The sequence below is a fragment of the Vicugna pacos genome, unplaced genomic scaffold (genome assembly GCF_048564905.1).
Source record: "Vicugna pacos unplaced genomic scaffold, VicPac4 scaffold_14, whole genome shotgun sequence".
Lineage (NCBI taxonomy): Eukaryota > Metazoa > Chordata > Mammalia > Artiodactyla > Camelidae > Vicugna > Vicugna pacos.
The window spans coordinates 3974503-3993785 of NW_027328735.1; the positions used below are offsets into that span (position 1 = coordinate 3974503).

Consider the following 19283-nt stretch of genomic DNA (forward strand, 5'->3'; position numbering starts at 1 on the left):
TGCCTATTGAACCCAGGATCTTGTACATAAGTGTATTTATCAACATCATTTTGGAACAATTAACAGAAGCCACAAGGTTATGGATTATAAAGATGACAAGAAAATTTATTCCTTCTAGGGACTGAAAAACCTCTGAGTGAAAGAAAGTCAAAGATAAACATTGGTAAATATACAATAAGATTTTCTCTTTTCTAATTTTAATGTAGATTATTAAATTACATTTGTTTAACTTATAGAACTGAATTACAATTAAAAACAAAATTCCACCCTTTGGGATTTCTTAAATTTGATTCATTATTTCTTTCTAATTTTATTTCATAATTACTTACCATTTATTTTTATACAAAACAAATAAACTTATATTTATTCTGCTCATGTTATGAATATAGAGCTACTTATTATAAAGTACACAGATAAATACCTACTTTCATTTCCAAATCAAATTATGTTTCACTTTAATTACAAATGATTTTGAAATTGATATATATTTTCTGTACAGGTTTTACAAAAATTTCACTTTAAATTCCAAAACTTTAAAATTATTTTATATATTTTGTGCATTATTTGTACTCTGTTTACAAATCTGGTATAAATTTTTTTACAAAAGTTTGGAGATTGGTTTTATTTTATAGACCCCAAAATTAAATTATTTAAAAAGATATTGTTGGGATAATATTTGCAGATCAGACTATAAAAATAAGCATCCTATCTGTATCATTTTAACTGGATGAATGAGAAATAAACACTGGCTGAATGTTACACTTGAGTTGCTGGGAGACCAGTCGTTTTGTGATGTCACAGCTACTCAAGTTGAGAACCATGGCGAAGGCCTAGCAGTTTACCTGTGCAGCCCTGCCAAAGCAGCATTTGAAGCTGCAGTGCTCAAAACCATGCAGATTAGAAAAGTAGCTGTAGAAAAAGTTATTTGAGATGCCACATATTTCTTCAGAAATTCAAGGTGTGTCTCCTAAAGTTGGACAAACTGGTTCAGGAAATTCCGGAAGATCTCTATTGTGTGACCAAACATTCTCTGGGGACTTGGACTTGAGGTCTATGATTGAATAAAATGCTTTTCAGATTTTGTCTGAAGAATCCTTAATAAAAACACCATGTTACACACATTCTGTCTCTGTACCAGGTGAAGATAATGAATTTCATTCTCTGAAATTTCCAAGAAAACTCTGGAAAATGGCTGGGGATGACCAATTGAAATCCATCTGGTGGGGTGATAATGGATCTTCCATAGTGATTGTTGAAGATGTCTTCAAGAAGGAAGTTTTGGAAAGAAAGGCCCCTTTCAGAATATTTGAAACTGGAAGTATGAAAAGTTTATTTAGACATCTTAAACTTTATGGGTTTAGGAAAGTGTGGCAGAATTTTCAAAGGACTCCTTGTCTAGCTGACTTTCTGGCAGAAGAAAATGTAGCCTCTGTTTTAAGAAAGGAATTGACAAATTTTAATTACCACTTGGTAACTTATATATAAAAATTTATTTTGTATATCAATCAATGGTAATATAAATGTAAAGCTAGATTTTGAAAATTGTAAAACTACTAAGGTTAGAATACTTTATTTTCTCTAAAAAATGAGGACAGTGCCTTAAGTAGTCAAGATTAAGGGAAACTTTGCTTGCAACTATGAATCTTTCCAGAAATCTAAATAAAGCTATTAAAGCTGCTTTTAAAAAGTGGCATTCACCATTACTGCAAATGCTAAGTCAGTAAATTTGATGAGCATACTATTTAAATGTGTATATTCCAATTAAGAAACTTCACACTATCGTTAGCAATGTTCATATTTTGATAATATTATCTATGCATAGTAAACGTGGAATCTGAGGCTTAATAGGTTAGCCTTTTTGTAGTCTTGTAGTTTGATTAATGTATTACAAAAATGTTTCTCCTTTGGTTGTAGCTGCAGTTGTATCATAATCCAAATTTTAAATGGTGCTGTCCCCAGCTTTTTGTGAGAATAAAAAGAAGAGTTGGGATTAAAAATTCCTCTCTGGTGTCTTCATTGGCTGAAGATTTCAACAAGAAGCACTTTAAAGTAGGGGGTAATATGGATTATCATATTTCTGGTTTTGTGACTGACACTAGTGGAGAAAGTTCATTTTTACCTTCTGCAAATTTAAATATGACTCTAATAAGAAAGCCCTCTAGTAGTCTCATAATTGGTGATACAACTATCCCGATCAGAGGTGATTTCTCTCCTCCATCATCAATGTCACTTAGACCACCAGAACAAATTGCAGTGTATCAATGAGGTAATTTAAATCAGTTCAACATTGTCCTCGGACACTCTCAAAGTAGCTACAATGAAGCAAATGGCCATGATGTGAACTCCATTACAACTTCAATTTCTACTTCTCAGTACAGCATCTTCTCTCTCATATAGAGCAATTATTTTGGACTGATGGTGAACCTTCTGCTTTTCCAAACAGATATCATGACATATCTGCCAATGAAGGTCATTTTCCTAAACTACAACCAGGGATCAACCCACACTTTCCAGTGCCAATGATATCAGATACATCAGCTACATCTCTTTCAAGACCAACTCATCAGCAATTTTCAGTTTATCAACGTCATCCTAATTACAGCTGATGTACCAGAGGACTACCAGATTATGCAGGATAACAAAGATTAAAACTGATGTTGGCAAACGTCGACAAATATCTGCAATTTTTTGGGGGGACAATAAAAATAGATGTGCACCCGAAATTTCTTTATTTTTTTTCAAGTAGAGTAAAGAGTTAAACAAGGGACTAAGTTGCCATTTAAAGAAAAAAATAGATACTTGATTGATATGATCTTTTGATGGAACAATATGGGAGTAAATTTAAATAATTTCTTGAAAGGAAGAAGAAAAAATGGAAGAATTTGGAAAAGGAATAAAACATGTAGAGAGGGAAAAGTACTAAGTGGTTTCTGGTTCATCCTGGCAAGTATGAAAAGTGTTAAATTAAGATAGGTTGAAACAGGAGATAAATGCAGGAACCGGCCCAGGGATCATGGTCTCAATTATGTCATCCCTGGAATCAAAAATGACACATGATGTAGTCTCTGATGGCACATTCAGCATGTGGTAGAATTTAAGACGTAATTTTATCTATCATCTTCTTTGTGCTGTTCTCAAAGCATTACAATTAGTGGTTTCATTTCCTGCCCTCAAGTGTCTACACTATATTTTCTAGTCAATACTTTATCTTGCTTTTATGTTCCAGCCAAAGACAAGCTTACGTCCTCAGGGTGGCACTTAATGCCTTTTCAAATTTAAGCAAACAAACACAACTTAGTTTAGTTATTACTTTATAAATCTGGCATCTGACTACCTTGGCAGATCTTTATGTTTCACTGTATCTGGAGATACATCCAGGCAAATGATTGTCAACAATGTTAGCTCCACACTCAACACTTTTAACCCAGCTTATCCTTGGACTTTGGGTGTCCTCCTTTTACCTACTTAGACTATCCCCATCTCAGCACAGAAACAAACTCCTACAGGTGTTTTCTGTCTATCCCCTTTTCCTCGTCTTTCTTGGATACCAGCACAGAAAACAGCACATGCCACAGGATGCATTTTTGTATTCAGTGAATAAAAAATTCATGTTGACTTTAAGCAAAATCTACTTTCCTGAAACAGCAAAACTCTCATGGTTTTCTAACTATTTCATTATGGTCTTTACTCTTCACCACAAACTAGCTCTTTTCATAGCCCAAGGACTAGTCAATCAAGACAGTTATTGGAGGTAGATACAGGAGACAAAGTATTATTTCCTTCTTAATTCATACCTCCAGAGGCCTAAGGCATTTCATTCTCATTTGATGGATATTTTCCTGTCTCTTCATCACCCACCCATCCCAAAATAGCTGATTCTCTTCCGCATACCAATAACTATACTGCCTTCTAATTAATTTACTTCTTAGAATCAGAGCTTTGTCCACAAGAGACAGTGACATTGCAAAGAGTTAATGTAGGTTTTTACACCCCACATAAATTGTGCCCCTTCTAACCTTCATGCAGAAAGTATCTAGGAGGTACTTGCCCCTTGGTTGGGGTGGTGGTGTTCAGTAACCTAAATGTAATCTAAGATGTGTGGACTAGAAGGAGGTGAGGGTGGTAGAATTAAAAATTTGTCCAACTGCAAGAATACTGAATTTATACAGATATTAGGAAATATAAAATATTCACGGACGTCTTTGACAATTTCCCATTAATTTAAAATAAAAGGTGAAGCACTTTCATAGTGTGAAATGCCCTGAAATGTTGGAAAAATTGTAGGCAAGGTCAGGGAGCCTAAGGCTACTGCTCACAATGATGTAGCCAGTGTCAGCTGATAAGACTGGAATGGCAGAATTGAGTACTGAAAATTTGTTACCAGTATTGATGAAAGCATTTGATAATCTGGAGAATGGGCACATGGGCCAGGGTGAACTCTAGAAACATCCCAACAATATGACCTCTACCAAGAGCAGAATAGAGACCACTTGCAGATGGAGAACTTTGTCTGGACAGCATTGGTTCTTCCTACAACAGAAAAATCAAGCTTTTATGTTTGTCAGCTGAACACTGATGGTGGCTATATTGTTGTTTACATTAGCAGTCTGGGGTAAAAATGGGCTGGTTCAACAGCTAGTTTCCATCTCTCTTATCAGAGAGTGGGTCTTACCGTGATCATCTTAACAAGGTTCAATAATGTTAAGTCTAAAGCAACAGTTTACTTTCAAAATTAGAAATCCTAAAGAAAAATATTGTATGTTTGTCCATCTATAGATTTCTACCTGGGAAAATCTAGACTATTGGCAAAGGTACAAAAGTTGGCTGGTGTTTGAAAACTATTCTCTGAGCCCTGCCCACTGAATTCTTCCCACTAAATACCACAAATCTCTCTATCACTCTGTGTGTGTGTGAAGTTGGATTGTTAAGCAGTAACTAAGTTTGTCTTAGTTGAGTCATCATTGAATTATTCCTCTGCATCTGGCAGAATCTCTGTGAATTAAGAGTTTCATTGAGCCACCAGATTTTCTTCCGATCAGGGAGAGATAGATTATATTTCTCCCAGTGTACTAATTGCTACCTGCTCATTGAATCCCGAGCTGATGCTTGGGCCAAGCGTCTCAACCCTTGAATGGGACTGAGTCATATACATTCTCCAGTCCCCAGAGCCCAGAACAGGACTGTATCACCTTTTTAATTTAAGCTTATGTCTGTGTTTTTTTCTTTTAATTCTCATTGTTTACACAACTTATTTTGGCTTTGGACACCATTTGACTAATTTATAGAGTCTGAGTCACTGACTTATTCCCGTTCTCCTAGAAATTGCAACATCCTTTCCTCCCTTTGACTACCTGGAATTGAGTGAGCGTAGTCATCATTTTGAAAGCAGTCCTCATTCCTAATAATGCAGAACTTTTACACTTCTTTTCCCAGCACTAGGGAAAGAATCTTTGTTGTGGATCTCAGGGATTATCCTCACATTCCCGAATGCAAACATGAGAAAACACCACATTTTTATCCAAAATCAAGTCTTTGTCTCTATTGCATTCCCATTGCAGTTAAGAATTGTAGGAGTTCTAAGATTTTACCATGCTGAGATTTTAAGCAACCTAGCATGTTCTTTTCTTACCGATGCTGTTGTGGAGTTGAGACCATCGGTCAGAGTCATTGAACTTTATCACTCACAGCAAGAGCAGTCAGTTTTAAATTTGTATCCATTCCCTAATCTCAGATGAATACACAGAGTGAAATTTTGATGCCTACAGAAGCAGTGGGCTGTTACCATGAAGAAAGTTTAAGGCATGGTAAAACACTAATTTTATTAGTATCTTTATGTATAATTTATTAGAATCACTTATTTATTAGTATCTTTACCTAGGATAAGTATATCATGACTCAAGTTTACTTGCTGCAAAACAATCATGAGAAATGACATGGGAATAAATGACCATTGAATTTCCATTTTTCCTTCTGCTTTTATAAGATAGAATTAGCATAAAACATTAAGTATTGGTGCATAGGCTATTGATTTGATTTACAACTATAATGAAATAAATATCATAGCAACTCTAGGGAGAATTAATTATTTCATTTAGATACAATTTTAAAGAAATACAATTTGTCTTTAGGTTGTGATGAGAAAACTTATGGTTAGCTCTCTTAACAACATTCATATAGAACATAAAGCAGTTTTAATTGTAATTTTCATGTTATTACAGGGCATCCCTATAACACGTTTATTTTAAGGCTGGAGGTTTGTAGCTTTTGAGTGCATTAATCAAATACTCCTTTTCCAACCCCTGCCTCTGTTAATTACAAATCCAGTTTCTTTTTCTATAAGTATGTATGTTTGTTCTTGAAGTATACTTTAATCTATAACACTGTGTTAGTGTCTCCTACACAACATAATGTTCGCTATTTTTAATACATTTCATATTTTCACCAGAATATATCTAGTTATGTTATGTTGATATGTAAAGGTATTTCATAGTTATTGAGTATTCCCAATACATTACATTTCTTGTCCCTGATTCATTTAATTTGCAACTGGAAAATTTTCTCTCTTAATTTTCCTCAAATTTTTCTTTTCCTCACCCCATTTCCCTCCTTCTTGTGAAAATCCTGTTTCTTACTTTATGTTTAACTCCTTTTCTGTGTTGTTATTTTCATTTGTTTAAAATTCCACATGTGAGTAAAATCATTCAGCACTTATCATTCTCCTTCTGAGTTATTTCACTTAGCATATTACCCTCTTGGTCTGCCCATTTGTTGCAAATGACAAAAACTTATTCTGCTTAGAACTGAATAAAAACCCATTGCATTTTTATCTGTGTGTGTACATATATATACATATAAATACTGCATATATATTTAGTTCCTGTGTGTGTATATATTTATGTAAATATAGATAAATCTGTAGTTAAGATGGGTATATATATATATATTATAAACGCACATCTTTTTTCCATCATGTATTTATGAGCAATTAATTTGCTTGTATATGCTGTCTATTGTGAATAATGCTGCAATGAATATAGGTTTGAATTTATCTTTTCTAATTACTGTTTTTATTTTCTTGGAATTAGTATCCAGATATGGAAATGTAGAATTATATTTCATTTTTATTTTTAGATAAATCTCCATGTTGTTTTCTACAATGGCAGCATATATTTCCATTCACTCCAGGAGTGCATCAGGGTTGTTTATCCTACATCCTACCAACATTTATTTTTGTTATCTTTTTGATAATAGTTATTCTGATTAGTGTGACATAAAATCTCATTGTGCTTTAGACTTGCATTTTTCTGATTGTTCGTGATGTTGATCAGTTTCATGTGCCTGTTGGTTATCTTTCCCCCACTGTATATTCATTTTTTGTAATGGGCTAAATGACCATAACTGTCTGATTTCATTTCTAGGCATTCTTTGTGTTCCATTATTCTGTTTGTTCTGTGCCACTACCATATTATTTTTATTACTGTGGATTTGTAGTATATTTTCAAATGAGGGTCAGTGATACATCCTCTTTGTTCTTTGTCAAAGTTGTTTGTGTTTCTAATTTGTTTGTTTTGTTTTCTTTTTTTTTTTAGTGATTTCAATTCTTTTGTGTTTACATGTAAATTTTAGAATTATTTATTTTAAGTGTCTGAAAATGCCCTTGGTATTTTGATAGGCACTGAATTTAATTTGTGTATTTTCTTGTCTTGTACTGTCATTTAAATAATATTTACTTCCTCATCTACAAACACAGTATATCCTTTCATCTGTTAGCATTATCTTCAATTTCTTTTATAAATATTTTATAGTTTTCTGAGTACAGGACTTTTATCTCCTTGGTTGCATATATTTCTTGATTTTTTTTTCTGTAATGCAACTGTAAATGAGACAGTTCCCTCACTTTCTGTATCAGTTAGCTTCTTGTTAGTGTGTAGAAATGCAACACTTCTGTATGTTAATTTTACATTCGGAAATTTTACCAAATGCATTGATAAGCCCTAGTAGTTCTGTGGCACCATTTTTAGGATTTCTGTTTAAATTATGTCATCTGCAAACAGATACTTTTACTCTTTTTCTTAATCAGCTATATTTTATTTACATTTATTTTGAATAGCTATGGCTAGAATTTCCAATACTATAATGAATATAAGTGGTAAGAGTGAGCACTCTTGTCTTCTTCCTGCTCTTATTGGAGATGCTTTAAGCTTTTAATCAGTGAGTGTCATGTTAGCTGAGTTCTTGTCATATAAGACCTTAACTGTTTTGAGGTATGTTTCCTCATGCCCAATTTGAGGAGAAATATATTCATAAATAGATACTGAATTTGTCAAAACATTTTATGACTCTATTGAGGTGACCATATTAATTTTATTCTTCAGGTTGTTAGTGTGGTGTATCATACTGATTAATTTGTGGGTATTGAATCACTTTTGTATCCCTGGAATGAAATATACTTAATCATAATGTATAATCCTCTTAATGTATTGTTTGAAATGCTAACAATTTAGTGATTAATTTTTGAATCTATGCTAATCGCTCGTATGTAACCTGTAATTTTTTGAGGTATTTGTTCCTGTTTTAGTAGTAGTGTGATACAGAAATTTGCGGTAGGAAGCCTCCTTTCTCTCAAAACTTTTGGAATATGCTGAGAAGTACAGGTGATAGCTCTTCTCTAAATGTTTGGCAGAAATCTCCCGTGAAGCTCTCTAGGCCTGGAATTTTGATTCTTGGGAGATTTTGTTTATTTACTTATTCAATTTCATTAGTGTTAATCTGTTAATATTTTCTACTTCTCATTCCATCCTGGAGATTATTTCTTTCTTAGATGTTGTCCATTTCTTCCAGGGTTTCCATTTTATTAGCATATAATAATTTGTTGTATCTTCATATGATGCTTTGTATTTCTTTGATATAAGCTGTAATTTCTCATTTATTTCAGAGTTAATGAATCTGTACTCTTTTTTGCTCATGTGTCTGGCTAAAGTTTATCAACAATATTTATCTTTCAAAAGCAATTACTTTGTTTGATTAAATGATTCTGCTTTTAATCTTTATTTTATTTAATTATGTTCTGACCTTTCAGCTGTTTTTCCTTCTACTAACAAACTTGCTTATTATTTTGCTACAACTTTTGGTTGTAAGAATATGTTGTAAGAGAGACATGTTTCTTATTTGTATAAGTATGATTATTTTGCTATAAGTATCCCTATTAATATTGCTTTTGTTATACCCCATAGATTTTTTTGTTGTTGTCATTTTTCTTTATATATTTTTTCTTTGATTTATACAGCAATCCAGTTGTTGTTAATAATGTATGATTTATCCTCCACACTTTAGAATTTTTCTCAGGTTTTTTCTTTTAGTAAATTTCTATTCTCACAAAATCCATAAGTTTCTTCTCACAACAAGGAGAAAAATAATAAAATTTATACAAAAACCTGGAAGACAAAAATTTTCCAAAATTATTTTTAAAAATGTGCAAAGCTGTGGGTATTATCCTCCCTGAGTATATAACATACAACAAAGCTACAGTTATGAATGCATCAAAATATGGCACTTCAAGAAACTCATAGATAAATGGAACAAAATAAAGAGTACTAAAATAAACCAACACAAACATATGGTCAATTAGTCTACAATGAAGGATGCAAGAGTATACAACTGAAAAAAGGCAGTCTCTTGAACAAATAGTTTTGAGAAAACTGGACAGTACACGTAAAAGGAAGATGTAAGAGCACTTCCTTCCATAGTATGCAACATAAGATAAAAATGGATTGATTTCCTAAATGTAAAACCCGAAAATGTATATTTACTGACAAAGAACAGAAGCATAAATGAATTTGAGATAAATCATAGCAATGTTTATTTTTGATCTGTCCCCAAATTAAAAAAAAAGGAAAAGTAACAATTACAGTTTTTAGTTTACTGAGGAAAAAGTAGATATACTATGCGATACATGGACTCTGCTTCTTATATAAGTGTGAAGTGCAAAATCTTTTGCAGAGCAAAGGAAAACTTCAACAAGAGATATGATAACAGATAGAATATAAGGAAAAATTTCAGACAATGAAACCAACAAAATGTTAATATCCATAATATATATATATAATATGATATATATATCATATTAGTCTCAATATTTAAAAATTAAAGACCCCAAATTAAAAACAGTTGAAAGATCTTAATGGAAACTTTTCAAAATCAGACATGTGGATGATTTTCTTCACATACAAAGAAACATAACGTTGCTATCCATTAGGAAAACATAAGTCAAAACCAGAATTAAATATAATCTCACAGCAACCAAAAAGCTATTAACAAAATTCTACAAATGACAAACATTAATAAGAAATTTGGGAAGAGGGAACACAGGTACATTGTTGGTGGAAATATAAATTGTTGCATCCACTATTATTAAAGTGTGGACAGTGCTCAGAAAACTAGAAATAGAAGCATTATATGTTGCAGCAATTCCAGTTTCTGGTATAAATCTGAAAAAATATGAAAACATTAAACTAAAGGACATATTACCCCCAATGTTCTTAACATCATCATTTATAGTAGCCAAGGAAAGAAGCACAACTCAACTGCCCATCAACAGATGATTGGCTGAAGTAGATGTGAGATATAGATAACATAATAAATACTTAGTCATTGTCATATTAAAAAATAAAATTCTGCCACTTGGAACAATGTGACTGGACCCAGAGAGTGTTGCACAAGGAAAATAAGTCATAAGGAGAAAAACATTCTATGTTGTCACTTAAATGAGGAAAATAAAGATATAAGAGAAATAATCATTAAAAAATAGGAACAGAATCACATATAAATGTGTAGTGTACCAAGTTTTGGTTTCCTGTGGGGACAGGGAAGAAGGATGGAGAAGACAGAAATGTGCAAGCTACTAGTAATAAATTAGAGAACCAACAGGGCTATATTTACAGCAGTGAGAATTATTTTAAAAATTTAATTGATTTTAAAGAGATTATAGGGATATATTACAGTAAAACGTGCATGTAGGTGGGAAAAACTTTGAAAAAAACAACCCAGGATAATCAAAATATTTTGTAGTACTCTGACATAAAGGGAGGTGATTTATTCACTTTCTTCACTCTTTTCATAATGTCCTTAGTAGAATTTAAGCTTTTATCTGAAAAAGTATATACTTTTAAAAGTGACATAAGTTTAAACAATTTCTGTCTCTCCCCTTTCATCTACAGTCAATAAAACGTTCACATCTCAACCAAAAATAATACAACACAAAACAATAATCCGGAACGTATGTGAACAGGTAAAGTTTGGTGGACTAAAACACACAAAAAAAGCTAAACTGAGGGAGGAGCAGATTTGATGTGTGAAACCAAGGCCCCCTGACTAGGATATATGAGTCCTCAAGTTCAGACAACCCAGTAGGAACAGGGTCTCATTGGATTACACTGCATCAGCCTCCAACTGCACCAGTACTCATGGTCACATGTAACTGGAGGGAGCCACAAAGGAGACAGAAATTCCATCCTTCAGACACTCAGACATTCATGAAAATGTCCCTACTCCCCATTCACAGTGGTGGAGACAAGGTACCTTGCAACACTGGAGATATCAAAGGCACTTGTCTGATTCCAAATACCCACCAGTCTTTACACATTTCCTCAATGTGTACACTGAGTCTCAAGTGGTATCAGATAAAAGGAAGGGTTCACCGTCCCAGTGACAACAGTGGCTTTAACTACCAAAGAAGTCTAAGAAGTGACAATGAAAGCACATCTTTTATCCAGACAGTAGAGACTGCAAAGTGCCAGTTTGAAATATTATCAGAGGTAGCTCAGGTAAGTAAAATAAAAGATTGTGCAATATTGCAAACTACCAGAAAACAAAAGCAAGGACTCCAACTCCCAATTTTTTATGTGTCATCAGAGCAATAATTTATCAAGATCATGACCAGTCACAGTAACATTATAGGGCACGCACACATACACATAAACTCACACAGACACCGACACAGTCACAGACACACATGCACACACACCTGCGTGCACACACACACACACACAATGTCAACCCTGCAGCAAACAAACTTAAAGTCATGGTGTATTGCCACATAACTAATAGAGAATCCAAATATGTGCCATACACAATCTCAATACAAGAAACAAAAATAAGAAAGCAGTTTAGTTAGCTCAGGAATAAATTAAATGATGATAAGGAATACATTACCAAAGAGACTGAAACTATAAAATATCCAAACATTATTGGAGGACCAGGAGAACTTAATAATTGAGATGAAGAATGCAACAGAAAGCATTGGAAGTAGAGTGTCTTTCTGTAAGAGAGATTAACAAACTCACTAATACAAAACTAGAAATGATAGGAGAGGGCAGATATTCAAGATATTAAAAAGTGAGGAAATTCTACAGTAGCCATCAGACTTCCTCAGGAAGTGCACATTAGAGTGGAATCCTGGAGGGAGTAGAAAGTTAGAAGGCAGCTGATGGTTTATTTAAAGAAATAATAGTTTATAACTTCCCGAACCTGTGAAAGGAACTGATATACAATTCCATGAGCCAACAAAACACCAATAACTATATGAAAAAGGGACCTCCTTTAGGATATGTCACATGAAAATTGGCAAGTCAATGGCAGAGTAATATTTTAAAGGTAACCAAAAATAGTTATGATAATCTACAAAGGATCCCCCATTAAGCTATCAGCAGATTTCTGAGCAGAAAACATAGGCCACGGGTAAATAAAATTACATTTCAAACTACTGAAATAAGAAGTCACTCACCCAATAATATTTAGATAGTTATCACTTAGATATAAAGTGAAAATAAAGACTTTATCAGACAAACAAACCTGAATGTGACAAAAAAACAAAACCGAGACACCTTATAAGAGGTACAGAATAGAAGTCTTCTAAGAAATATAAATTGGCAAAAATGGGTAAAACATTGACCAAAATGCTAAGGAGAGACCACGAGAAATTTTCATCTGTTCATTTGGGTATGTTTTTAAATGCTACTATAATATATGGATTAAAGAGAGAAAAATAGGAATTCAGGAGAAATAAATATAGATAAGTCAAACTGGTTACATGCTCACAACAATAAAAGAAATAATTTGAAACAGTAATCATAAAAGGTAAAGAGTAAAATTAAAACAATATTAAAGGAAGCTTCTATCAGTGGAAAAAGGACTAAATTATACATGAGATGTTTTATTTTTAATTGAAGTACAGTAGATGTACTATATTGTGTAGTTTCAGATATACAGCATAGTTATTCTAATCACTTTGTAGATTATATTGCATAATGAATTATTACAATAATTTTAACATACAAGTATTTTAAGCTATTGTGTACAATTCCATGCTCTATACAGATTATCCTTGTTGCTTCTCTATTTTATGGATACTACTTTGTATCTGTCAATACACTTCCATTAAAATCTCTTTCCCTTCCACTTTGGTAAACATAAATTTTTCCCATATCTTTGAGTCTGCTTAAGTCTTGTCTATCTTATCTCTTTACCTCTATAACATGTCTCTATCTATCTATCTATCTATCTATCTATCTATCTATCTATCTATCTATCTATCTATCTATCTAACCATCTATCTATCTCTCCATCTCTCTATCAATCATGCATTATCCTTCTATCTATTTATCTGCCATCTATCATTAGATAGCTATAGATAGATGTACACAGATATTTGTTACTTTTTAAATTCCACATATAAATTATATTATATACTTTTGTCTTTGTCTAAGTTAATTCATTAAGCACATTATTTACTAGGTCCATTCAGGATGCTGAAAAACAATGTGTTATACATTTTCATGGCTGAGTATTATTCCATTGCATATTTATAGAAACATCATATCTTCTTAAGTCCATAGTCTACTGTGGACACTTGGATTGCTTTTCTGTCTGCATATTATAAACAGTATTCTTGTGAACATTGGTTCTTCTCAACTTAGGGTGTTTTCCCCAGATTTTTCCTAGGAGAGTTATTACTGGGTGATATTGTAGTTAACTTTTTAGGCTTTAAACAAATCTGAATACTGTTTTCCAAAGAAGTTGTACCAATTTACATTACTACTTAGAGTATGCAAGAGATTTCATACCTCCACAACTTCTCCAACACTTAATATTTGTAGACTTTTTGATAATAGCCATTTTACCAGTGTGATGTGATAACTCATTGTGGTTTTGATTTGCAATTACCTAATAATTAGTAAGGTTGTGCAAATTTATTACTTGCCTGTTACTCATCTGTAAGTTTTCTTTGGAGAAAAACAAACTCAGGTACTCTGCTCTTGTTTTTGACTGGGTTTTTTTTTTTTTCACATTGAGTTGTGAAACCTAAATCCATGTTACATCTATTAACCTACATCTATTAACCAATGGTCACTTGCATTGTTTGCAAATATGTTCTCCAATTACACAGGCAGTATTTTCATTTCATTGAGAGTGTCCTTAGCTGTGCAGAAATTTTCAAGTTTGTTTAGGTCCCACTTGCTTATTTTTGCTTTTGTTCTTTTGCCTTAGGAGACTGATATAAGAAAATATTCCTATGATATATATCCAATAGTGTATCACCTATATTCCCTTCTAGCAGTTTTATAGTATCAGGTCTTACATTTAGCTCCTTAATACACTTGGAGTTTATTTTTGTATATGATGTCAGGGAATGCTCTCATTTCACTGTTTTACGTGTAGATGTCCAGATTTCCCAACACCATCCATTGACGTGACTGTCTTTTATCCATTGTGTACTCTTGCTTCTTTTATCATAGATTCATTGCTCATAGGTGTGTGGAAATATTTCTAGGCTCACTATCTGTTTTTATTGATAATATATCTGTGCCAATGCCATAATCTTTTTATTACTGTAGGTTTATAGTATAGTAAGGTATCTGGGAGGGTTATACCTCCAGATTTGTTGTTTTTTCTCAAGATCATTTTGGCAATTTTTAATGGTTTCATGTAATACTTAGAGTTATTTATTTTCTGGTTCTGTGGAAAATACTACAGTTTCTTAACAGTAATTGCACTATATCTGTAGGTTTCTTTGTGTAGTACGGCCATGTTAACAATATTAACCCTTTCAATCCAAGAGCACAAGACATCTTTCCATTTCTTTGAATCATTTTTAATTTCTAATTAAATGTTTTTTTAATTTTCAGTGTGTAGATCTTTCATATATGTGATTACATTTATTCCAAGATATTCGGGGGAAAGTGGTATTAAATTTTATTGATTTCAGCGTCCATTTTATGGTATCTCATGATTAATGTGTAGAAATTCAAGAGACTTCTTTACATTAATCTTGTACCCTGCTCCCTTGATGAAATTATTTATTGTTCATAATAGTCAGTTTGGAGCCCTTAGGACTCTGTATGTATATTGTTATGCCTACAGTAATGGTGAGAATTTTGCCTCTTTCTTTCCATTTTGTGTTTCTTTTTCTTCTTTTTCTTTTCCTTTTCCTTTCTTCTTTTAGTATTGAACAGAAATGGTGAGAGTAGGAATCATTGTCTTGTTCACGAATTTACCCAGAAGGATTTCACCATTTCCCCTGAGTATTATAAATTGTTATAAATAGCCTTTAGTATGTTGAGAGACGTTCCCATTGTACTCACTTTCATGAGAATTCTGATGATGAATGTATGTTGAAGTTTGTCAAATGCTTATTATTTTTGTATTGACATAGTTTTGTGAATTTTGTCCTTCCATTATAAGATATGTGTCATGCTGCTTGACTTGTGTATGTTGAGCCATCCTTGTGACTCTGAAAGGAATCCAATTGATCATCGTGTATAATCCTTTCTAAGTATTCCTGGATTCATTTGTTGATGTTTTTCGAGGATTTTTGAATGTATATCCTCATTCATCAAGGATTTTGGATTTTCATTTTCTTTTTTTTTTTGGTAATGTCTTTGACTGGTTTTGTTATCAGGGTAATGTTGGCCTCATAGAATAACATTGGGGATTTTCCTTCCAACTTCATTTTTTAAAATAGTTTGGGGGAAAGTTGTTTTGCTGAAGGTATCCAGGCATTTTGTTCAAGGGGTGTTTCTAAAATTACACATTTTATTGAACATATACTGATTGCTCTTTTCATGTTCTCAGTTTTCTCTTTATTCAGTGTTGATGGGCTGTACATTTCTAGAAATTTGTCCATTTCATTTAGGTCGTGCTGTTTGTTGTCACATAACAGCTCATAGTGCTTTCATAAATTGTTTTGTATTTGCGTAATATCAGATATTATTTCTACTATTTTATTTCTTATTTTGTTTCAGTCCACTCTCTGTATTTCTTGATAAGCCTGGCTAAATGCTCACCTGTTTGTTAATATTTTCAATAAAAATTAAAGCTTTTGATTTTATGATTTGTAATTTATTTTTCAATATTACTTTATATATTTTCAACATAATCATTAAAGATTTCTCATTCTACTGCCTTAGGGTTTTGTTTGTTCTTATTGTTATTTTGGGTGGTATGTTTGGTCCTTTCTATCAGGTTTTCCTTGTTCTATGTAGAAGTCCTGATATGTTGTGAACTTCCCTCTTAGGTTTGTCTTTGCTGCATCACATACCTTTTATGAAGCTGTGTATTCATTGTAATATGTCTCCAAGTTGATTTTATTACCTCTTTGATTTCATCATTGAACGGGTTTTATTTTATTTATTTGTGGATATGGTTTGACCTCATGTTTGTGCTTTTCCTATACTTCTTTCTAAAGTTGATGCACAGTTTCTTACTTTTGTGTATGGAAAAATACTTGCTGTAATCTATATTTGCTTAAAGTTCCTGAGGCTCATTTCATGACATAATCTGTCATTTATTCCTTAGATAACATCCTGTGCACACTTGAAATGTTTATGTGTTCTGCTTTTCTGATGCAGTGTCCAATAGCTCAGTTAGGTTCAAATGATCTAATATGCTATTAAGATCTCTATTTCCTTACAGATATTCTTTCTGGATAATCTGGCTATCAGAATAGTGAAGTGTTCAACTCACCTACTATTATTGTTTTATAATGAATTAATTCTTTCCTGTCTACTAAATTTCATTTTATAATTAGGATCTACGGTGTTGGGTCCATATACAATTTAATGAGTGTAATACACTATTTTTTATTCATCTCTTTTTCTTTATATAATCTCATATTTTTCATTTTGGCCCCTTTTTTAAAACGTATTTTGTATGAGGAGAGCATTGCAATCTGCAATTTCTTTCCATTTCCATGGGATATCTTTTCCATTTATTTCCAGAGTATGTTTATCTTCCACCATAAAGTGAGACTTTTGGAGGGCGAGGCAAAGATGTTGGAGTAGAAAGATGCTCGTAGCTAACCCTTTCCCACAAATGCACCAACAATCACATCCACAGACCCACTCAGCTAACCAGAGAACCTGCAGAACTCTGACAGAATATTGTCCTCTTCAATAGATAAAGATGTGAATAATCTGGTAGGAGAAAAGGAAGAAAGAAAGAAGAAAAGGCAAAACAGAGTGGGACAGGTCTGACAGAGAGGGAGCAGCAAAGAAGGACTTTTGCTCATTCACTGTGTCTCCCTCCTACAACTGAGAGATCAGCAGGATGGAGGGGGAGCCTCCAAGGCTTGGACATGTACATAGTATAAGTTGACTGACATAATTAAGTTAAACAGGCACATAGGATCCCTGTAGTTCTCAGCCAAAGATGCAACCCAGAAGTTGGGGGCAGGGACAAGCTGCCCAAGCAGGGAGGTAGTTGGGGATGGCTGCGCTGTGGCAGCCCAGGGGAATGGAGTTGACTTTGTGTCATGGCTGTGGGTTCATAGGGCAGAACAACCTGGGCCCTCCATAAAACAACTGGGCAGATGTGCCCTGTGGGTGAAGGGTGCATTGCCCATCTCTGAAATTTACAAATGTTTCTAGGTGAAGAGAGCTAGGGCTCAGGCACAGCCACCATACCCTCTAGTGCTTTACATCGAGGTGGTAGTGGACACAAAACCTGCATCTACACCTAAGGACATAGCAACCTCAAGGGCAAGACCGAGACTTGTCTACAGACTGAGGCAGATAGGAATATACTGGCTGTTTCCCCAGAGAACTTGTTTGACAAGACAAACAAGGAGCTGGATTTTGGCTCAGTCTTCCCTGAGCCCACTTCTTGTGTGCAAACCCGAGGCAGAGCGTATAGTGGCACAGAGCAGCAGAGTGATCGGCAACCTGACGGGGCGAGTGGCCCGTCTAATTTTGGGCAGGAATACAGCCCCTGACCATGGTGCTGGAGAGGTTATGGTGCTCAGTCCTGCCTGGTCAGTCTGCAACATCAGACTGCAGCATCGGGCAGGGCATTGAAAATTCCACCCAGAGTAAAGAGAGCTTCATCAGAACCAGTGTTGGGTGTAGGAGCGATCTGATTGCTGACATACCCTGGGAGCAGCACAGATGAGGGCTCCAATGGAGGGCCTCTGGGAATAACAAGCTGGGCTTCCAAATCAGGGTGAATAAAGAAAGACTTCACATTAAAAGTTCACAGTCTCCAGGAGAACAATGACCACCCCATTGTATTAATCAGATTTTAACTGTTCCATTTTATATTACCCTCATAATTTTTACTTCTTCTTGCATTATATATACCCCCATTTTAATCCCTTTGAAATTTTTAAAAATATTTTTATTATTATTATTTTTCCAGACTCTGCTTCAAATTCCTTTTCTTTTATTCAGTATAAAATGCCTTCAAACATTCATTTCTCCCTTCTTAAAAATTCTTTCTCTCTCTTTTTTCTCTTTTCTAAGTTGTATAACTACATAGGCATTAGGTAGATAAACTACTTTAGGACCACAGTAGATAACTGATACTCCATAAACCACAGTGCCAGAGAGTTAGTAGAAAATTGAAGAAGCATAGAAACCATTCCCAATTTAAGATCAAGAGAAATCCCCTGAAAGAACGATCAGTGAAACAGACATTTATATCCAACTAGATAAATATTCCAAAAACGGAGTGATCAAAGTACTGAAGTAAATGAAAGTGATAGTGTTTAGAGATACAAAATATGTCAAAAATGAAATAGAAGCTATAAAGAAGAGATGAGTAAAATAGGTAAACCTGTTGACTGAGATGAGGAATGATTTAAAGGTGTAGCAATGCTGACTAGATAATGCAGAGGAATGGATTAGTGACTTAGAAGACAGGACAATAGGAAGGACCCAATCAGAAGAGCTATAAGAGAAACAAAGAGAAACAAACAAGATAAGCAAAAGGGACCTATGGGATAAATTATAGCA

At 33.7% G+C, this 19283-nt stretch overlaps 1 long non-coding RNA gene across 1 annotated transcript; it reads left to right on the forward strand.

The window, feature by feature from the left end:
* Positions 1-850: 850 nt before the first annotated feature.
* Positions 851-2154, forward strand: LOC140692618 (uncharacterized). The gene is made up of 3 exons (XR_012068174.1): positions 851-958; positions 1139-1318; positions 1915-2154. It is a non-coding gene; the product is annotated as an uncharacterized lncRNA (long non-coding RNA).
* The last annotated feature ends 17129 nt before the right edge of the window (positions 2155-19283 follow it).